This window comes from Planococcus citri, chromosome 3 (assembly GCF_950023065.1).
Source record: "Planococcus citri chromosome 3, ihPlaCitr1.1, whole genome shotgun sequence".
Taxonomy (NCBI): domain Eukaryota; kingdom Metazoa; phylum Arthropoda; class Insecta; order Hemiptera; family Pseudococcidae; genus Planococcus; species Planococcus citri.
Genome location: NC_088679.1, coordinates 81,271,758 through 81,292,081, shown reverse-complemented (window position 1 = coordinate 81,292,081; position 20,324 = coordinate 81,271,758). Strand labels below are relative to the sequence as shown.

Here is a 20,324-nt window from a genome sequence, read left to right as displayed (position 1 = left end):
CTACGTATTGATGGGTATATACGCTGACGTACACAATGGGTTTTAAATGTGTATGGTACTCGGTGGTGCTGTGCTGTGCTGCATACTGCATAGTGCACAAATGCACACAGCACACTGCACAGAGTCCACGATGCACTCCGGTCTTTGGTCTCTCGTATAGACGAAGTCACCATTTATGAATGTGTTTGTGCTTGTCCGAGTGTCCATCTGTACGATACGAGATGCGATTCACTGGTACATGTATAGTATACCACGCGATTAGCTATTGATAAATGCTAGTTCATTATTTATACGTCAACGTACTACTTATTGAACACAATTATTTGTGTATCTTCCTGCTACCTACCTAATTGAAATAGTAGCTAAACGTCGTTATGTTACGCGATTTGCCTTCCACTTGGACATCTTATATCTTCATCCCGGGCTACCAGTATGTTTAGTCGATCTTCGTATAATCATGGCATTACCTAGTACTCGTAGCTTATTGTATATCTGCAATTGCATGGCGTACATATTTGCTCAGGAAACTGAGTTTTAAAGACGAGTTTTTTCGTTCCTCAAATATCGTATGCGCACCTCAAACCTCAAAAACATAATATGTACAATGTACATTACATACCTTCATAATCAGATTTTGACGAAATTCAGTAAAAACCTTGATTTTGAGTTGACGATTACTCAGAAAAAATTTTAGAGGAAAAATGGGTTCTCAAAGAAAGTGCACTTTAAAACAAATAAAAACTATCTACTCGTACCTATATAGTGCTTTTAAAATTTTAGATGAAGTCATCGATATCTTTCTTTTTCCACAATAAACAGCCTTACATGGGAAGTACCTATCCTTTCCGGCACAAAAATTTTTGAAACGGGCAGAGGGAGAGCTAAAACAGAACCCTAAAGTATACCACCAGCCGAAATTTCAGGTGCTGGAATTCATTTTTCAATTTTTTGCAAAATTTTCAAACATTCAAATTTTGGCCAAAATTTTGAAAAAATCTAAATTTTAGAAAATTTACTTTAAAAAGCTGAAATTTGGTTTATACCACGTTTTCAAACTCTTGAGTCGATTAGTGACAGTTTCAAAGGGTTCTGGAGCCTCCAGTGGATTTTAGGACTTCACCAGTTTTCGAAAAAACGCTGTAAATATAGCTATGGCAAACATGAAATTCACCCCCTATAAATTCGGATTTAAGGTGCACGGGGGAAGTCAGAATTTGGGGTAAGTCAGAAAAACTGCTCCAGCTCTTAGAGGCTTATATTTGCCGAAGCGCTACCCAGGGGTAACTTGAGGGTACTACCCCTACTTCATCACAGCATAAAAAATTTCGCGACACAGTTTCATTTTACAGGCTTTTGATTGGTTCTTTTTTAGTTGCTGTTTTGAATTTGATTTCAAATTGTAACCAGTGTTTTTCAAACTGCTTTTTATACCTCAGAAGAAATGTTCAGTAAAAGTGATATTATAGATGAAAGTATTCCTAAAACAATAATGTAAAACCCCAAGTATTCAATTTTTTTTTAATTTTCAATTATTCATTATTTATATCGCTTTTTCTGACTTACCCCCTAAATTAGTGCTATGGGGTAAGTCAGAAAAGTGAACATTGATAATTAGGATTCGACTTCATCGATGTGTAATATGTAGAATGATATGTTTTCGAGGTCGTAGAATCCGAATTTGGAGTTATTTTTTTTGTAGGAGTGGGGGGGGGGTGAGGCGTGAGGAGAGGGAATATTTCAAATTTTTCCTACATTATTGTGTAATATGTCGATTGATATGTTTTCGAAGTCGTAGAATCCGAATCTGCAGTTATTTTTTTTGTAGGAGTGGGGGGTGAGGCGTGGGGAGGAGACAATTTCAAATTTTTCACACATTATTGTGTAATATGTCGAATAATATGTTTTCAAGGTCGTAGAATCCGAATTTAGAGGTTTTTTTGTGAGAGTGGGGGGGTGAGGCGTGGGGAGAGGGAATATTTCAAATTTTTCCTACATTATTGTGTAATATGTCGAATAATATATCCAGAGTCATTTTTTGTGGTGAAGGTGGAAGGTGAGTCGTAGGTTCGTATGGGTGGGGGATTTCAAATTTTGCTTATATTATGGTGTAATACATAGATTGATGTTTTCGAGGTTGTAGAGTTCGAATCTGGAGTTGGTTTTTTTAGTAGAATGAGGAAAGTAAAAAATTCCAAATTTGGTTTTTATTTATCTCAATGTTTTCTTATACCACTGATGTTCAAAGTTGACAGTTCTTTATATAAAATCAGAATTCAGAACATGTTTTGAAAAAAAAATGCTATACAATCAGGCAATATCATGTGTTGTTTTCTGCAGGATGGTGTCAGATGTGTATTTTGGAGTCGTGTTACTATGTTTTTGGGATTTTTTGTTTTGTTTTCTCAGAAGATAATTTTTTTTCTCCTTACATGAGTTTTTCAATTTTTTACAAATACATTTTTGTGCTCTACAATAAATTGTCAGATGAATTGTTTTTCTGAAGTTACCACAAAGACAGCCAAAATGCCCTGTGGAGGAATTAATAGGCAGGAGGGGGAAATTTCTACAAATCGCGCCATTTTCATACACATCCGTGTTTTTGAGCGGAAGGTATTTCAAATAATCATTAGTTAGCTCATTTCATTACTGTTCCAACTTCCACGGGGCACAGTAGGCCACAACCCTCCTCCCCAAACGGTGATACTTGAATAGCACTCGACCCTAAAAACTAGCTCAAGATTCGAATTCTGCGACCTTGAACACATATTGAGCAACATGTTACACAATATTATAGGCAAAATTAGAAATTTCTCCTCCCCTTGCCTCGCTTCCTACCCCAGCAAAAAAATAAGCCCAGATTCGAATTATACATACGACCTCGAAAACATATTATTCGACATATTACACAATAATGCAGGAAAAATTCGAAATTTTCCCTCTCCCCACGCCTCACCCCCCCCCCCCCCACTCCTACAAAAAAATAACTGCAGATTCGGATTCTACGACCTCGAAAACATATTATTCGACATATTACATGATAATGTAGGAAAATTTTGAAATTTTCCTTCTCCCCACGCCTCACCCTCCACTCCTACAAAAAAAATAACTCCAGATTCGGATTCTACGACCTCGAAAACATATTGTTCGACATATTTCGCATCGATCAGGGCCGAATCCTAATATCACCAATTAATTTTGTAGATTTTCTGAAGTCAGAACAAGTTACATTTTATTCCATTGTGCAAAAGCTACTGTGACAATCGCGCTGAAATTTTTACCATAAGTTAAGAATTCTTATGGAAACCTACATACCAAATTTGAGCCATATTGGTTCATTAGTATGAGAGTAACGGCTGATCAAAGTTGAAACTGTGAAAAAACGTTCTGACTTCCCCCCGGTGCACCTTACCATCTTTGCGATCCTTTCGATCGATTTAGGCACGTAAGTATACGCAGCTAGCGGGTGTCAGGTGTTCGGATTTAGGGCCGAATTTATAAACGTTTCCCACCCAAGTAATTATAGTATTAAGCATTACTTATTCAAGTATCAAGTATTACTTCAATTTTACCCATGTCAAGATAATTATAAATGTTCAACTCACTAGTACTCACTAATTCTTATTCATAGTTAATCCAAGTACTGAGTATTACTTACCCGAGTGAAAATATACTAGTACAGGATTTCGGCTGCAAAGTCCTTCTGTATCAGGTAACAAAAAATGTGTTTTGAACTATTATATTATCAGAGCTGATGTCGCTGATCAACAAAACGTTGGAAATTTGAAGAAAAATAGAATTTTACAGTATCAAAAATAGGAAATTTTGGTCGATACAGCCTCTTTCTCTTTGGTAAGTAATACTCAATACTTACGTAGGAATCAAGAATTGACTATGAATTCAGATTATGTTGTTGTAACCCATTGATAGCGCTAAATCTTTTTCATTGTGATTTGAGCAATGACTATTACTTATTACTTACCTGAGAATTAGAAACGTTTATAAATTCGGCCCTTAGAATTCGAGTTGACACAAATGCAGGTGGTAAACGAAATTTCCAAATTCATGTATAATAAAGTGGCCGCATCTTGATAACAACTTGGAGTATAATAGGGGTTATAAAATTGAACCACGATGACGAATGCCTTTTGTATTCTTATTTCGTCGTGTTCTCTTATCCGAAATTTCAAATACAAAGGGTTATAAAAATTCTGCGATGTCACGTTTCAAAAATTTTTGCAAATCGAAGTGTTTGATGGCTTATCAATATTATTTACGTAATACACACTCGTAATCTCATCATTACACCTCTGTCGCTAGATGCAAAATGTACGTCATTATGAGCGACCTAATGTCGGGTCAAACACGTACATAATGAGCGTATTATATCCCTAGTGTTATGTGACAACGCCGCGAAACTCGCCATTACGTACGTGTGTTACGTTTGGACATAATTTAACAAATTTAACCGGTGAAGTTTGGTCACTCATAGACGCACATTTTTTGCATCTAAACAACAGAAGTGTAAAATGGTGAGGTTACGAGTGTTTATTATGTAAAGCACCTTACACTACGCGATTAATAAAGTGTGTAATTATGAACTCACTTTATTAATCTAGTAATGTAATGTACTATTACCTTTTAGCCATACAATATAAAGGGATTGCAAATGAGTCATGTGTTAGATACCTACGTGAATAATTTTATACGGCGATGATTCAAAGGGATAAAGTAATAGTATGAAGCGAAGAATAAGTGATGAGTAATATCAGTAGGCATTTGATTGATCCTTATCTCATTATATTATTTGATTTGGTAAAGGTTTCGGCTGCTCGTTTTCGACCTCCGAAGTCAATGGGCGGTATAGTTTCGAAGTATACGAGTCCTAGTTTTTTTTTTGCTACAGCGAATTTTCCACCGAAAAAAATTTGGTGAAATGAGGTCGAGAAATGTTTGCGAGTATGTAATTAAAACACGTTCAAGTATGGTGTGGGACTGTGGGTACACTACGAGTACATACGTAGGTATAATTATAAATACCGGGAACTAAGTGATAGGTAATAAGCAATCGTATAGGTTACGGTAGGTACCTACGTGTTGGATAAATGTGAGAGTTTTTTTTCGGAATTTTTCGTTGAAAAAATTGCTTTACGACGCGGTTGTTAATATTTTTCTCAAAATTAAGCGGATGACTAATGGCGGGCAAAATAAATACCGTACGCCGTATTTGCAATGTCTTGGTACTTGACTATACTCGACCAGTCGTGAATCATATTCGCCATAAATCACTCAAAAGTTCAAATCGTACCAGTACCGTAGGTCTAGGTATGCAGCAGCATACAGCGTAGCATAAATGTTACGTATCTACATTAGATATACACAGACCATACGACATACTCGTACGAATATTATAAACACATACCTACGCTTACGTATACTTCTTATACGCATATTCGCGTATACTCGTAATCGTGTACATACATATTTTGGGACGCGCTTAAAAATAATCTTTTTTTCATTTTTAATAATGTATAAATATTGTACTCGTAAGTCAACGAGTGTTTCACGTCGCGTTATAGTTACCCTTCCTCGCTCCTGTTCCTGTGGTTATTAATTTGTCTCAAGTTGGCGAACAAATAATTCGCAAAACACGAAAATGTAAGGTTAGATCTAGATATCTATCTACTCGTATCTGTACTTACGGAGGTGCCTCGCTGCTTACCTACTACTACTACTACATAAGTAGGTACTTAATTTCTCTATTAGTCTCGACTAAAGGCGCCTGGCGCAGAACAGCATCACGATCACGAAAAGGCTGCAAAATGCAAATAAAGAGGATAGTTGATCAGCACCTTTTCAAATGTTTTCTTGGTCATCTTATTTTTGTGTACTCATTTGATGAAAAAATGTATCCACACTGCGGGCCTGCAGCAGCAGACCACAAACCATATGGCTCTATACTCATAACCTACTCTTTAGGTGTGGTCGATGATGTTATAAAGTTCAAAGTTGACGATAACTTCGCCGCGTGCTCTACTTCAAACTATATCGATGTCGAATGACTACTTCAAAATTGAACAAATAAGTTTTTCCCTAACGAATACGTAAACATAGTTAGTACATACAAGTCGAGCTTTTTAGAATATCGCTATATCGCTAGGTACGGTATGCGGTCCTACGCCGAAAGCTTTTTCAGACTAACATGTGACACCGCACCTCCTCTTATTTTCTAGTTTGTCCATTAACATATCAAATTTAGTTTCGTCTGAATTACTACCTAAATAGATTGTCATAAACAAATTTGCCAGTCGGTGGGCGATTTGTTTTTCATTTTCTTTCTTTCCCCCTTTTTTTTTTTGCGCACGTTTGTTTTTCATGGTGTCCTTCGTGGGCGGTATAAGGCCGTTTGTAAAAATGTGCCCGTGCCGTACCCTTCGTGGGAGGTTGGCTGCGTTTTTCGAGACGAATCTGTGAGTTGGAGCATTGAAATTTTATATGAGTGTACCTAAAGCCAGTTGTTTATTTTATTTTACCTATGCATATAAAGAGCCTTTCAGGGCACTTTCTCCGATTTGGTTGAAACTCACCCAAAGTGTTAGTTTGGATGTAAAACCATCCCAAATAATTTTTGAGCTGACCCTCCACATTAAACATTTTTTTTTGAAAGATAGGTCCTCCATCGCCGATTTAGCAGTTAAATTTAGGTGATTTGTCGTAAACTTAATGCTCGGCTATTACTTAACTGAAATGTCGACCAATTATTCCATTACATGATTCAAGTTCAAGGATCACACGAAGATTAAAATTTACATAATTAGATGGATCTTCTCGTCTGCCACCAATGCCACCATCCTCCTTATTCTTTTATCCAACGACTAAGTTACTTATAACGAGATTTCCAATCGGCATACGCAAAAGGTATGTACGTAAGTACTTGTGTAAAATGTACACTCGAATACAGCACATTCGAGACGCGTGTTTTCAAGGAAACAAATTCGCGATTCACGATATGATACGAACGAGTAAATTTAATTTTCTAGCGTGTAATTACCGCAAAATCGTACATCGGTGGTGGTGGCGGTGATGGCGGGGATGTCGGAGTCGCCTCGTCGTACTTTGCTCTTTTTTTTGGCGGAACACGTCTAATTGAGTGCTAAAAATCGCGTAAACCGTGCGATCAACTAGATAAAAATCTTGAGCCAGACGCGCGACACGACTATGACAATAATTTAACATGGCAAAACGACTAACTAGTAATTAACGAAAAGAAATATTGTTTTAAGGCCGCGTTACAAGCGGGTACTCGTTGCTCGTTATAAGCTTTCGAATTCATTTTGACTGAGGTAAGCGACGTGTATAATAGGTGTTTTCGAATGTGCCCCTTTACTTCTCGATAAAAGCGTATGAGAGGAAGATATCAAGTGTCTACTTCACGCCAAAGAGGTTTTTTTTTTCAACTGAGAAACCAAAGATTAAGAAATCATTGAGTTTTTGGAATTTTTCACGTACCTAGGTAAGCTTAAGTAGGTTTACAAATAGATGTAAATAAGTATACCTACTTATGCATTCGTGAAATTAAGCTTGGAATTTTCAAAAATACGAGTTTTGTTAGCTTTGATACAGGGATGTTCCTTGACATGTCAAATAACTTTTTTGACATTACATGTCAAATAACTGTCAAATAACTATTAGTGTCAAATAACATGTAAAATTACATTTGAGAATGTAAAATAATTCAGCCAATCACAGACAAGGAAAATTCACTGATAACAACTGATAACTCAGTAATTTTTCAGCTTAAGAATGAATTATGAATGATTACGAGTCAAAATTCGTTCAAAATGGAAAAATTTTAAATAAATTACCACTTGCAGTAAGGCTGCAAAGAGTAACACTTTCATTTCATCTCATGAAATAACGTTAAAAACACAAAATCACACTCAGTCAAGTCAATGAAAATTTATTCATTAATATCATTATTCGGATTTGTTTTCACAATCATTGCTCTTCCAACAGTACCTACCCTTTGGTCTCATCTCATTCCTTTTCACATTTATTTTCACAAAACTTTCAAATCTAATTATACTCAAACTCAAATTTCAAATCAACGCAAATGAGTTAAATCAAGTTCAGTTCAACATCAAACTCAAAGAAACAGAAACTTCAATCAAAATCAAATACTTGTTAATTGGCTTGTGAGAATTCGCTTCTGAGCATTTTTGTAGTTTTTTTACATTTTTTTAGTTATTAGACATGTGTCCAGAGTATTGCAGCCGAATTTTTGGGCTTCGGCTTTTAGCTAAAACTAGTGACCTTCAAAAATAAAGATTCAGCTTTCAGCTATTGCCTAGCTTAAAAATTGAGCTAGCTAACGGCTATTATTTGGCTAGCTAAAAGCTAACCAAATTTAAAAACAATATACCCCTCTATGAGCATTAAAATTTCACACTGAGCCCAAAAATAGATTTGAGAATGACATCAGATTCATTGTTTAACAAAAATTTGGGAAAAACAACATAAACAACAAAAAAATCTTATTACATGTGAAAAATTGGAAAAATGAAAATTTTAAAAGCAAAATTGCTCCAGATTTATTAGAATTTCACATGAAATTATCACAAATGAAGGGAGTGGGAAAAGCAGTAAAATAGCTGAATTTTTTTAGCTATTGGCTATTTAGTCCTAACAAATTTCAGCTTCAGATAGCTATTTTTTTCTAGCTTTTTGAAGGAAAATTCGGCTAAAATTCGGCTTTCGGCTTTCGGATTCAGCTGGCTGCAATACTCTGCATGTGTCAAACAATTCGCGTTATTTGACAATGTAAAATTATGTTATTTTACACAGTTATTTTACAGTAAAATAACTCGAGTTATTTGACGGAACATCCCTGCTTTGATATCAAAAGCCTTCAAAAAGTTGTTTCGCAGACCTGCGGGTATTGATCAAACACATGGTCAGTGTCAATGGTCATCGTCGTATGCGATGAAAGGTGAATGGGTGGAAGCTGAAGCGTGTTGTTGCATTCACGTGCAATTGAAAAACTGCGAGCGAGACTGCAACCATTGACCGCGGGACCGCGAAATGCGAATTACAGGCTCAAAGTGAAGTGACATATACGCGTACGAGCAGATTGAACGGAAACAACTTACTAGTCCAGTGGCATACTGGCGAGAATAGAGAATCGAGAATCTAGAGACTAGAATCGAGATAATAGCGAAATGCGAGACTTCATCTGGATTAACGAATATATTATAAGAGCAAGATTGAGATTGTACATAGTAGGTACTCGTATAGTATCAAAGTGATAGGTTTACGAGTATGCTTGTACACGCATAGCTTATGGCCTTATGCACTTGTACCTACTAACAATCCAAGCGTATACCTTGCCTACGTTCCTTTTTTTCTTTCTTATCAACATTGCAATATCTACATAGAAATTGGTAGTTAACTCTTGTCTCACCTCTCCAAAATGATTTGGGCTATAATTTGACTTGTCATACAGAGATATCTCAGATGTTTCTTTTGGAGGTTCAACTTCTTTTCCATTTTCCAATTTTGAAGAAGTGGATTTTTGGATCTATATTCAAGCATTATCAATGAGGACACCTCCCGTAGGGATCATGTCTAGACATGTGCGCCGCCGATTTCACGCCGGCGCGCCGCCGCCGATAATTTAAATTTTGACGCGCCGATGTCTTATCGGCGTGAAACGGCGCGGAAAATGGTCTTTAAAAATTATCTTAGAGCCCTTAAAACCCCACATTTTGGTACTAATGTCGAATTTTTAAAAAATTTTCAATTCTCTCCTTTTAGGTTTTTAGATTTTTGGTCAAATAGTGATCAAAAACTTCAAAGTTGAAAATGGGGCCCTCAAAAACATCCATTACCAAATTTTCTCTTTTTTTTGGGCAAAACTAAAACTATGGTGTACGCCGTACGCCATGTTCACGCCGCCGCGCCGCCGTCAATTTAGAATCGGCGTGAAATTCGGCGCACGCCGTTAAAACGCCGCCGCGCTGATAAAAATTGACCTCACGCCGCCGCCATGCAATTTCCTAACGGCGCACATGTCTAATCATGTCCATAAACATAGAGGGCCTGTCAGGGCCGAAGGAGGTTATACTAGCTGAAATGGTTAAGAACCTGAACATAGACGTGATCAGTTGATCACCATTCAAGAAACACATAGGCGCAGAGAAAGTCAGAAGCCAAAAATTGAAGGAATGAAACTTATTATTGATAGACCCAAGAGAAATATGGAAGTGCCATACTAGTTAAACTAAACATGGAGGTAAAAAGTACTTCACTGTCTGATGAAAATAATGTCGAGATTCTAACCATTGGCATGGGAAACTGCTTAATCTCATCTGTTTACAAACCACCTAATGTAGAATTTACATGGAAAGAAAGCAGCAATGTCCCACCCACAGAAACAAGAATAATAGTTGGAGACTTCAACAGCCATAGTGTAAGCTGCGGATATGCTGAAAATGATATAGATGGTGACCTAGTGGAGAAATGGGCCGAAGAGCAGCAGCTGAGCTTGGTCTTTGATGCAAAACTGTCGGCATCCTTCAACAGTGGAAGATGGAAACGCGGATATAACCCAGATAACATTTTTGTTTCGGAGCAAATCTCAAGTCTACATATGTCACAAACGAGTAGCAGATCCAATTCTCCGAACCCAACACAGGCCAATTATATGCGAAATTAAGGCGGTCATCGGCCCAATTAAATGTGAAAACCCACCTCCAAGATTCAATTTCAAAAAGGCCAATTGGGAAGCTTTTGAACAGGCGATTGAAGAAAAGATAGATGACCTACTGCCAATACCAGAAAATTATGAACTCTTCAATTAAATCGTTAAGAAAGCCTCAATAGATCATATTTCAACGGGAGCAAGAAAGGAGTATATCTCTGGAATGGAGCTGCACCTCATGACACAATACAAGGAGTATGTTAAAAAATTTAATGGAAATCCTTTAAATGAGGAAACCATTGAGCTAGGAAATCAATTAGCAAGTGATATAGCAGAATCTAGACAGAAAAAATGGCAGGAATTGGTAGAAAATCTGGATTTCTGCAAAGATAGCAGAAGAGCCTGGCAACTATTGAAGAGACTTGATGGAGGCAAAACCCAACAGAGCAATTTCACTTAGGTTACAGCTAACCAAGTAGCCCATCAACTACTCCTGAATGGCAAGACTGCCCGATGTGCAAGCGTGTCCGTAAAAAACAGACACAACGGTATACAAGTCCAGTAAAACGGACATTTTGTGTCTGTTTTCAGAACAATACCCATTATGTTGTGAAAAACAGACACAATGTGACCGCGAAGCGTTCACAATGTGACCGCTTGCTGATGGAATAGTTGCCTATACGAGTACTATGCTACATGGTACGAGTATGAGTATAGCAATGTCAAATGTATAAGTTGCTCATTGTTTTCGTAATCACAAATTTTTCAAAACTTTTCCCTCGCTTCACTTGGGCTATTCAAGATATTCGTATTCCTCTCAAAAATTTTCAAAATTTTAAAATTAAAAAATTGAAAGGAAAATTCCAGAAACATTCTTTGTAAGTACATATTCAAACCATTTGAAAAGTGCAAATTTTTCATTTTTTCTGAACACAGCTAGGTACTAAATTGTGCTCTGGTAAAAATGTAAAATAAAACATACATACAAAAGTTTGCCTTTTCCCAATGACATATTCAGTCATTTTGAAGAATTTTCGAGAAATAACACAAAATTTCGATTTTTTTGTGTCTAAAAACCTGCCCCCCCCCCACATGCCACTGGTGTTCAGCACACTATAATTTTAATTTTTGTCAGGAACCCCATAATTTTATTTTTTTTAAAAATATGTATTTCATTCTCATAAACGCATCATACACTGCTCAAACACACCTCAATAAATTTGAAAAATTATTTGCTACACATACATATTTTTGGGGGAATAAATTACTCAAAATTGATAAAAAAAAATTATCTCCTTGAATGAGGCTCGATTGCCATGTATGCACACTTCGATACTAATTTCTAAACCTTCATCAGTGGTGTACTCTTATAAATGAAGATGAGAAACATCCCTTACACGCGGGGTAGAGGAGGCAGTGACCAACATAAACATCCAAGAGAACGTAGATGCACGGAGAAAACCGGTTCTGTCACTATACATATGTTTCTGTGCAACTACCCTAAACAGTTTACTGTATCTACAGGCTACGTTTTGGGATGGAATTCATCTTATTGTTATTGTAGTCCCAAACAAAAGAATATTTTCTTTTGTTAGGCTACAGAAATGAGAACTACATACATACTGTGGTGGAATATTTTGCCTACACGTTTGCCGAAGGGGAAACATAAAAAACGGACATAATGTGTCTGAAAAAACCGGTTTAAACAGACACAAGCAGTCACAAATCCGCGGACACAGCAGACACATTGTGTCGACGTTTTTGCACATCGGGTGACAGCAAAAGCAGCGGAACAAAAGTGGAAAGATGCATGGATGTGGAAGTGAATAACTTTGCCACACCAATTACTAACAACAAAGTGAAGTCTGCAATCAAATTGTCCAAAAATAGGAAGGCTGCTGGTGTGGATAACATGTGTACTGAATAGATCAAACACTTTGGACCAAAGACAATAAATTGGTTCGAAAAAGTGTTTAATGCCTGTAAGAGAAACTTCAAAAATGCCAAGACTATGGCGACAGGCACATGTTATTGCATTACAGAAACCAGGTAAGGATGCAAATGACCCAAAGAATTACACACCCATCTCCCTGTTATGTCACCTATACAAGATTTTTGAAAGAGTCATTTTAAAACGCATGGCTATAACTGTATAGATGAGGGGCTGATCAGATAGCAGGCTGGATTTAGACCAGGAAAATCATGCACTGGCCAGATATTACACTTGACACAGCACATTGAAGATGGCTTTGAAAAGAAGAAAGTCATTGGAGTAGTGTTTGTTGACCTCACAGCAGCTTTTGACACAGTGTGCCACCAACTACTCCAGTATAAGGTGTAGGTACCAACTTGCAAAGGATTTTAAATTTACACAGATAGTCACTATGTTGATAAAAGGCCAATGGTAAAAACAACACCTGGAGGTGGCAAAAGAACGGATTGCCCCAGGGCAGTGTTTTGTCACCAATTCTCTTCAACATTTACACCAATGACCAACCAATTGGACCAGATACTAACCACTTTCTGTATGCAGATGATCTTGCACTAACTGCCCAACATGATACGTTTGAGGAAGTGGAGGACACACTAAACCAGGCTATAGAAGAACTGGACACTTACTATAAAGATAACCACATCAAACCAAATCCAACAAAGACAGAGACATGCTCTTTTCATCTCGCAAATTGTGAAGCAAAGCGACAATTGAATATTCGATGGGGTGGAACAGATCTGAAACATGCAAATAACCCCAAATACCTGGGTGTAACCCTAGACAGGTCCTTGACCTACAAAAGGCACAGTGGGGCAACTAAAATAAAAGTTGCAGCCAGAACAAATATAATTTGCATACTAGCAGGCAGCAGTTGGGGAGCTAAGCCCCAAGTTATGAGAGCATCTGCACTGGCACTGTGCTATTCAGTGGGGGAGTATGCCTGCCCTGTTTGGAGTTGTTCAGCACATGCAAGTAAAGTTGATATACCCTTGAACGAAACATGTAGATTGGTGTGACAGGGTGCTTACACCCAACACCATTGAATAACCTATATGAGTTGAGTGGAATTGCCCCACTAGCAGTCAGATGTGAAGTTGCATCCATGGTAGAAAAGACAAAGATGCTAAAAAATACACTGCATCCATATGTATGGATATGAAGAACTGGCAGAAACCCGCCTCAGATCTGGACACAGTTTCATGAAAACAGTTGAAGAACTAAAAGATACCCCTAGCACAGATAGATGTCGCATATGGAATGCAGGTGTTGAGGGAAGAACTAGGCAGGAAGCCCTACCAAGCGGAGAACATTTGAACAGGGATTTCCAGCCAGCCAATAGCTAAAAGCTAAAAGCCAATAGCTAATACAAGCCAATGGTATTTAAGCTAATAGCCAAAAGCCAGCTTAATGAAAAATTGCCAGCCAATAGCCAATAGCTAAAAGCTAATGAACTTCAAAGTGATTTTCGAATTTTTCAATTTTTGAAAAATTATTTTTCGTATATTTCATTTTTTTTCACTCACAACTCACGTCTTACTCTCACTGACGCCACAGAAATGAAATTGTCCTGTTTAACAATCATCTACGCATCATAAGGAGTATTTTGAGGGGTCACATGTATTTTTGTTTTTGTAAGCCAAAAGCCAGCCAATCGCCAGCCAATGAAATTTTGCCAGCCAATAGCCAGCTTTATTTAAGCTAATGAAAATCAAGCTAAAAGCTGATAGCCAAAAGCTAATCGATGATTGGCTGGAAATCCCTGCATTTGAAATATGGACTGTGGAAAACACTTGATAGATTGAGGAGCGGAGTCACACAATCTAAGTACAACCTTCATAGATGGCAGTTGGCTGATGATGATCTGTGTGAATGTGGCGATGTTCAAACTGACAAACACTTATTTGAGTGTGAATTATCAGGAAAAATCAATCCTGGAAAATTAAGTGGGACAGTCGATGATGAAGCAGTTAGATTCCTTGAGTACTGACAGGAGAAGGGTACTTAGATTTAGACTTAGATTAAGATTTAGATTGAGTTTTTCATGTTAATTAGGCATGTTGACCGGATACAAGAAAAAAAGTTTAATGTGATCATAGTAGGTAGTCCACTTCAATTGATCCAGATATCTACTTGACTAAAATTTGGCATTTCTGTCTTTTCGAATGCAGCGTTGAGCGTTGCAAGTACTTCAACAACCCCTTTCCATTTTTCACCTCCTGACGATGACCCTAGCACCCCAGGAACCATACTCGCGGACGTACTCCCGAGTCGCCGTATTTACTCCAAGTGAGTCGAGCTCGAGATACGAGTAATTTTTGTCACTACACTTGACATTTTTTGTCAATTTGAAACATCGCTAATGTTAAGGAATCATATTAAGTATAAGATAGATGCTGCGCGTGGTAATGCAATTAAGATACGCGAGTATAGTACAGCCTATGGCCTATGAGAAAGAATTTGGCATTCTTACAGAATCGCGCGTGTACCTACGAGTGATATAGTACATTAACATAGAGCATACGGTACATCTACGTTTACCAAATAGGTGGTACATCACAGTACACTCATAAGTCATATACATACGACATTTAACTCGTCTCGAACAATACTGAGCGTCAGCACAGCGCAGCATCTCTTCTCTTTTACATCGGCAATTATTTATGCAATCATTATTCTTAACGATAATTACGAGTATTTCTCGCTACCGCAGACAATTACCTACAGGCATTCGAATTGCATTCGGCTGTAGGTACTTGTGATTGTTGAAACACGTTCAGTTTCTTCGAATTGATCATAGCAAAAAAACCATAATATTTTTTTAAAAAATGATCATAAAAGTACTCCAAACAGTCATAATTTCCATTTCAGAAAAAATTGGATTTTCAAAATTGTATGAAAGGTTTAAATCAAATCAACTGTTCATGTGACACACCTTTGATCGATTTAGGCACGAATTTTCGAAATTTATTATTCCTAGTTTAGCAAAAAATAAAAAAAACACATTTTTTTTGGAAGCGCATACGAGTATCTATCATACATGAAAACAGAAAGAAACGACAACGGACAACGATCTTAAAAAGTGCAACTTTTGAAATTTACGAGTATTTTGTATTCATTCAGTGTAAACTGTAAACATAGCGGCGTGCAACCAGCCAACCAGTAACCACCCAGTCTACCGAATCAGTTAGGCTAAGGCTACGCCATATTCGCGTAGTATATTCGGCTCGATTACCATTACATCTAGTGATGTACAAGTAGAATTCGCATCGCAATTCCACCCCATCGCATCCGCCACTATCAACGCCATTCGCCATTTCTCGAAATTCTTCGCCAACACGTGCGTTTTATTCAGCTACAGATAAAAACCAACGAATGGCTATTACTCGTGTCTATTCAACTTACGCATACTTCAACTTTTATTACGCGATTATACAAACGAGATTTTTCCTCCGTATTTTCTGTGTTGTTGTTTTTTTCATTTGGCGAAAAACTTTTTTTTCCTTAGACGATGAAAAGGCGAGGCAGGTACCATATACGCTCATATACTTATACTCGTAGATGCTGTAACGTCGGTCGTAGGTATAAAGCATGCAATACGCATACATGTACCGAATCTAACACTTTGTACTCAAAACACCCTTCCTGCAAGGTTCGAGATTGAAAAAATAAGACTTGAAGAAATTGATTCCTTCCAAAATGATAGGAAGGTATTTGTAATCTGGGTTCTTCCATGTTTCGGCACCAACTCCAAAGCTCGAATATTCTAGCAACTTTATTAGGACGCAGAAAGTTCACCTGAGCGATGCTATACTTAACAACTTCATTTTATGAAGAAAATATTTTCGATTTCGAGGTCAACGATAGGTATACCAATATCTTCAGGTGACCGGTGCCTACCGATTAAATAATACACTTACCTAAATTTATAATATGCAGAATAGGTACCTACCTATTTAGTTCGAAAAATGCGTCAAGCGTTTATTTTTTTTTGAAACTTTATAATCTACTGATGAAATTGCAAGCCGAATTCGATTACATTTTCTTGGGGGAAAAAATTATAAAGTTACACGTACCTTATCGTAATTTTTTCGACGATTTACAACCTCTCTGAAATGTTTTGACGGGATATTATTTCTCACTTACAAAATACGCAAAACGAATGTAAGTTTATTAAAAAAAAAAATTCTCGTCGCAACGACACTGGCATGGCGACGACGGGTGGTGTACGAATACCTACGTTGCCTTTGCGGAAAAAAGGGAGCTTAAAATAAGGCGTTAAGACGACGAAGCGAAGAATTCGTACCTATAGTTGTTACGAAAAGGGTTCGTAATCCCCGGAGACTGTCGAACCGATTGTCTATAAAGATTATATATGTATCTTACTTTTGCTTTAAAATGAATACCGCCAGCTCGTCTGTCAACGCGAATTTATTTTTTCGTCATTTCATTCGTGTTTTCCGATTCCAATCGGCGTCATCGTATCGTGAAATGGTGCTGGTATGGTTACGTACTGGATGGTACACACCACACACCACACAACTACTCATGCTCATATACTATGTATGTAACTATGTACCCATACCCCATGTATACTTACTTTAAGAATTTAATGCACGTGTAAGTAGTTCACAAAACACTAGTTGGTAAAATTGGAACTTTACGACGTTCTGGATTTTTCTGCCAATAAATTTTCCTCAATCTAAAATGTGTCAATTGTTGAAAAAATTGTCAAGAATGGTTAATTTTTAAGGAAAAAAAGCGTCAGTTTTTGGCAAAATAGCAAAAAGTCAAAAAGTGTGAATTTTTGTCAAAATTTTCAAAAAGTGTCCATTTTTGGAGAAATTGTCAAAAAGTGTGAATTTTTGTCCAAATTTTCAAAAAGTGTCCACTTTTTGGAGAAAATGTCAAAAAGTGTGAGTTTTTATCATAACTGCCAAACAGTTCCCATTTTTGCCAAAATTGTCAAGAAGGGTCAATTTTTGTAAAAATTGTCAAAAAAGTGCTCATTTTTGCTGAAATTGTCAAAAAGTGTAAATTTTTGTCAAAATTTTCAAAAAGTGTGAATTTTTGGAGAAATTGTCAAAAAGTGTAAATTTTTGGAGAAATTGTCAAAAAGAGCGAGTTTTTGTCATAACTGTCAAACAGTGCCCATTTTTGCCAGAATTGTCAAAAGGGTCAATTTCTGTCAAAATTGTCAAAAAAGTGTTGCTCATTTTTGCGGAAATTGTCAAAAAGTGTGATTTTTTGTCAAAATTGTCACAGTCCTGTTTTTGCCTAGATTTCCCCCCAAAAAATCCTTTTTCTGCCAAAATTGTAAAAAAAAGGCCCTCTATTGCCAAAATTGTCAAAAGTGTGAACTTTTGTCAAAACTGTCAAACAGTGCCCATTTATGCCAAAATTGTCAAAAAGTGTAAGTTTTTGTCAAAATTGTCAAAAGTGCCCATTCTTGGTAAAATACTCAAAATAAAACAGTTTCTGCCGAAATTGTCAAATAAGTGTGAATTTTTATCAAAATTTTCAAAAAGTGGCCATTTTTAATAAAATTGTCAAAAAGTGTAACTTTTTGGTAAAATTATATATCAAAAAGGGCCAATTTCTGTCAAAATTGTCAAAAAGTGTCCATGTTTGTTAAAATTGTCAAAAAAAAGGGAATTTTTTTCAAAATTGTCAAAAGTGCCCATTCCTGGTAAAATAGTCAACAAGGATCGATTTCTGCCAAAATTGTCAAAAAAGTGCCCATTTTTGCTAAAAATGTCAAAAAAGTGGATTTTTTCATTGTCAAAAAGTGTAGGTAAATTTTTGGTACAATTGTCAAAAAGGGTCAATTTTCGTCAAAATTGTCAACAACTGCCCATTTTTCCCCGAATTGTCAAAAAGTGTGATTTTTTTGTCAAAATGTCCTGTTTAAGTCCCTTTTTTGCCAAAATTGTCAAAAAGTGTGAACTTTTGTCAAAATTTTCAAAAAATGTCCATTTTGATAAAATTGTCAAAAGTAGATATGAATTTTTGTCAAAATTGTCAAAAGAGCGCCAATTTTTTTGACAATAATTGTCAAAAAGTGTAATTTTTTCTCAATATTGTCAAACAGTCTTGTTCTTGCCAAGATTTCCCAAAAAAATCCTCCTTCTGTCATAATTGTCAAAAAGTGTCCATTTTTGTTAAAATTGTCAAAAATGGTCAATTTTTGTCAAAATTGTCAAAAAAGGTGCAAATTTTTTTAAAATTGTCAAAAAGGGTTAATTTCTGTCAAAAAGGGTCAATTTTGTCTAAAAGGGTCAATTTTTGTCAAAAAGGAACAGTTTTTTGTCAAAATTGTTAAAAAAACAAACAGTGCTAATTTTTCAAAATTGTCACAGTCTTATTTTTTTGCCAAGATTTCCTAAAAAAAAATCCTTCATCTGCCAAAATAGTAAAAAAAGGAACTTTTTTGACAAAATTGTCAAAAAGTGTAAACTTTTGTCCAAACTGTCAAAAAAGTCCCATTTTTGCCAAAATTGTCATGAAGTACATCCTTTTTCTGCCAAAATGAAAATTGCCAAAAAATAAAAATGTTCATTTTTTGGTAAAATTGTCAAAAAGGATAATTCTTGTCTAAATTGTCAAAAAGTGTCCATTTTTGGTGAAATCGTCAAACAGTCCTGTCTTGCCAAGATTTCCCAAAAAAAACCTCCTTCTACCAAACTTGTCAAAAAAGTGGCATTTTTGGTAAAATTGTGAAAAACGGTCAATTTTTGTCACAATAGTTAAAAAAGTGCCAATTTTTCCAAAATTGTCAAAAAGTGTGGTTTTTTATCATAATTGTCAAACAGTCCTATTCTTGCCAAGATTTCCCAAAGAAATCTTTCTTCTGCCAAAATTGTCAAACAATTCCCGTTTTTTTGTGAAAATTGTAACAGAGTGCCAATTTTTGGCGAGTTAACGAAAACTCAAAACGTTTTTTGTCAAAATTCTCATGAAGTAGTTTTTTGTTGAAGTAGTCAAACGGATATAATTTTTGGCAAAACTGCTAAGACATTCGTGCTTTTTTTGCCAAAACATCCAAAAAGCATTGATTTTTTCCCTTTATTCTGCTTAAAAAGGTCTCAAAAAAAAAGAGGTTTGCCGAACAAAAGTTTTGTATAATTATACCTACACAATTGCTTGTAAATTTTTTTTTCAAATGTCATGTTGTCTTCCAAATTCTTCCATTTTTATCAATTTTATGGCAATTTTTCTATATTTTTGACATTTTCTTTGGTGGTGTAGGTAAGGTTAGGTACCCATAAAAAAAGCTAAAAGGCCCCATAGAAAACTAATAGGTGAAGTCTCATCACAGTTCTAAAAGCTGATGCCATTTCATCAAAATTTACATGAAATTATTCTGCTTAAGAACTGGGGTATTCTATGTCAAATCGTTTGCACATTATTGGAACAATAGGATACCAGACGATACCTACTCGTACCTTTCCTTCAGCATAGAGGGAGGCGAGTGGCAAAAAAATTCGCACAAAGTGAAAAATTTTGAAACAGTCTCGATAATGAGTAATGTCATATGTATAGTATAATTATACGTCATATTGCATGCACTTAGACCTACTTAATGCTAACTTAAGCGAGTACCACAAGACAGCTGACTTAATTTTATGCCGACATGAC

At 36.3% G+C, this 20,324-nt stretch overlaps 1 protein-coding gene across 1 annotated transcript in view; it reads right to left on the bottom strand.

The window, feature by feature from the left end:
• LOC135840669 (uncharacterized) overlaps positions 1 to 20,324 on the bottom strand; it is a 122,323-nt gene that overhangs the window by 75,908 nt on the left and 26,091 nt on the right. The window lies entirely within an intron of this gene.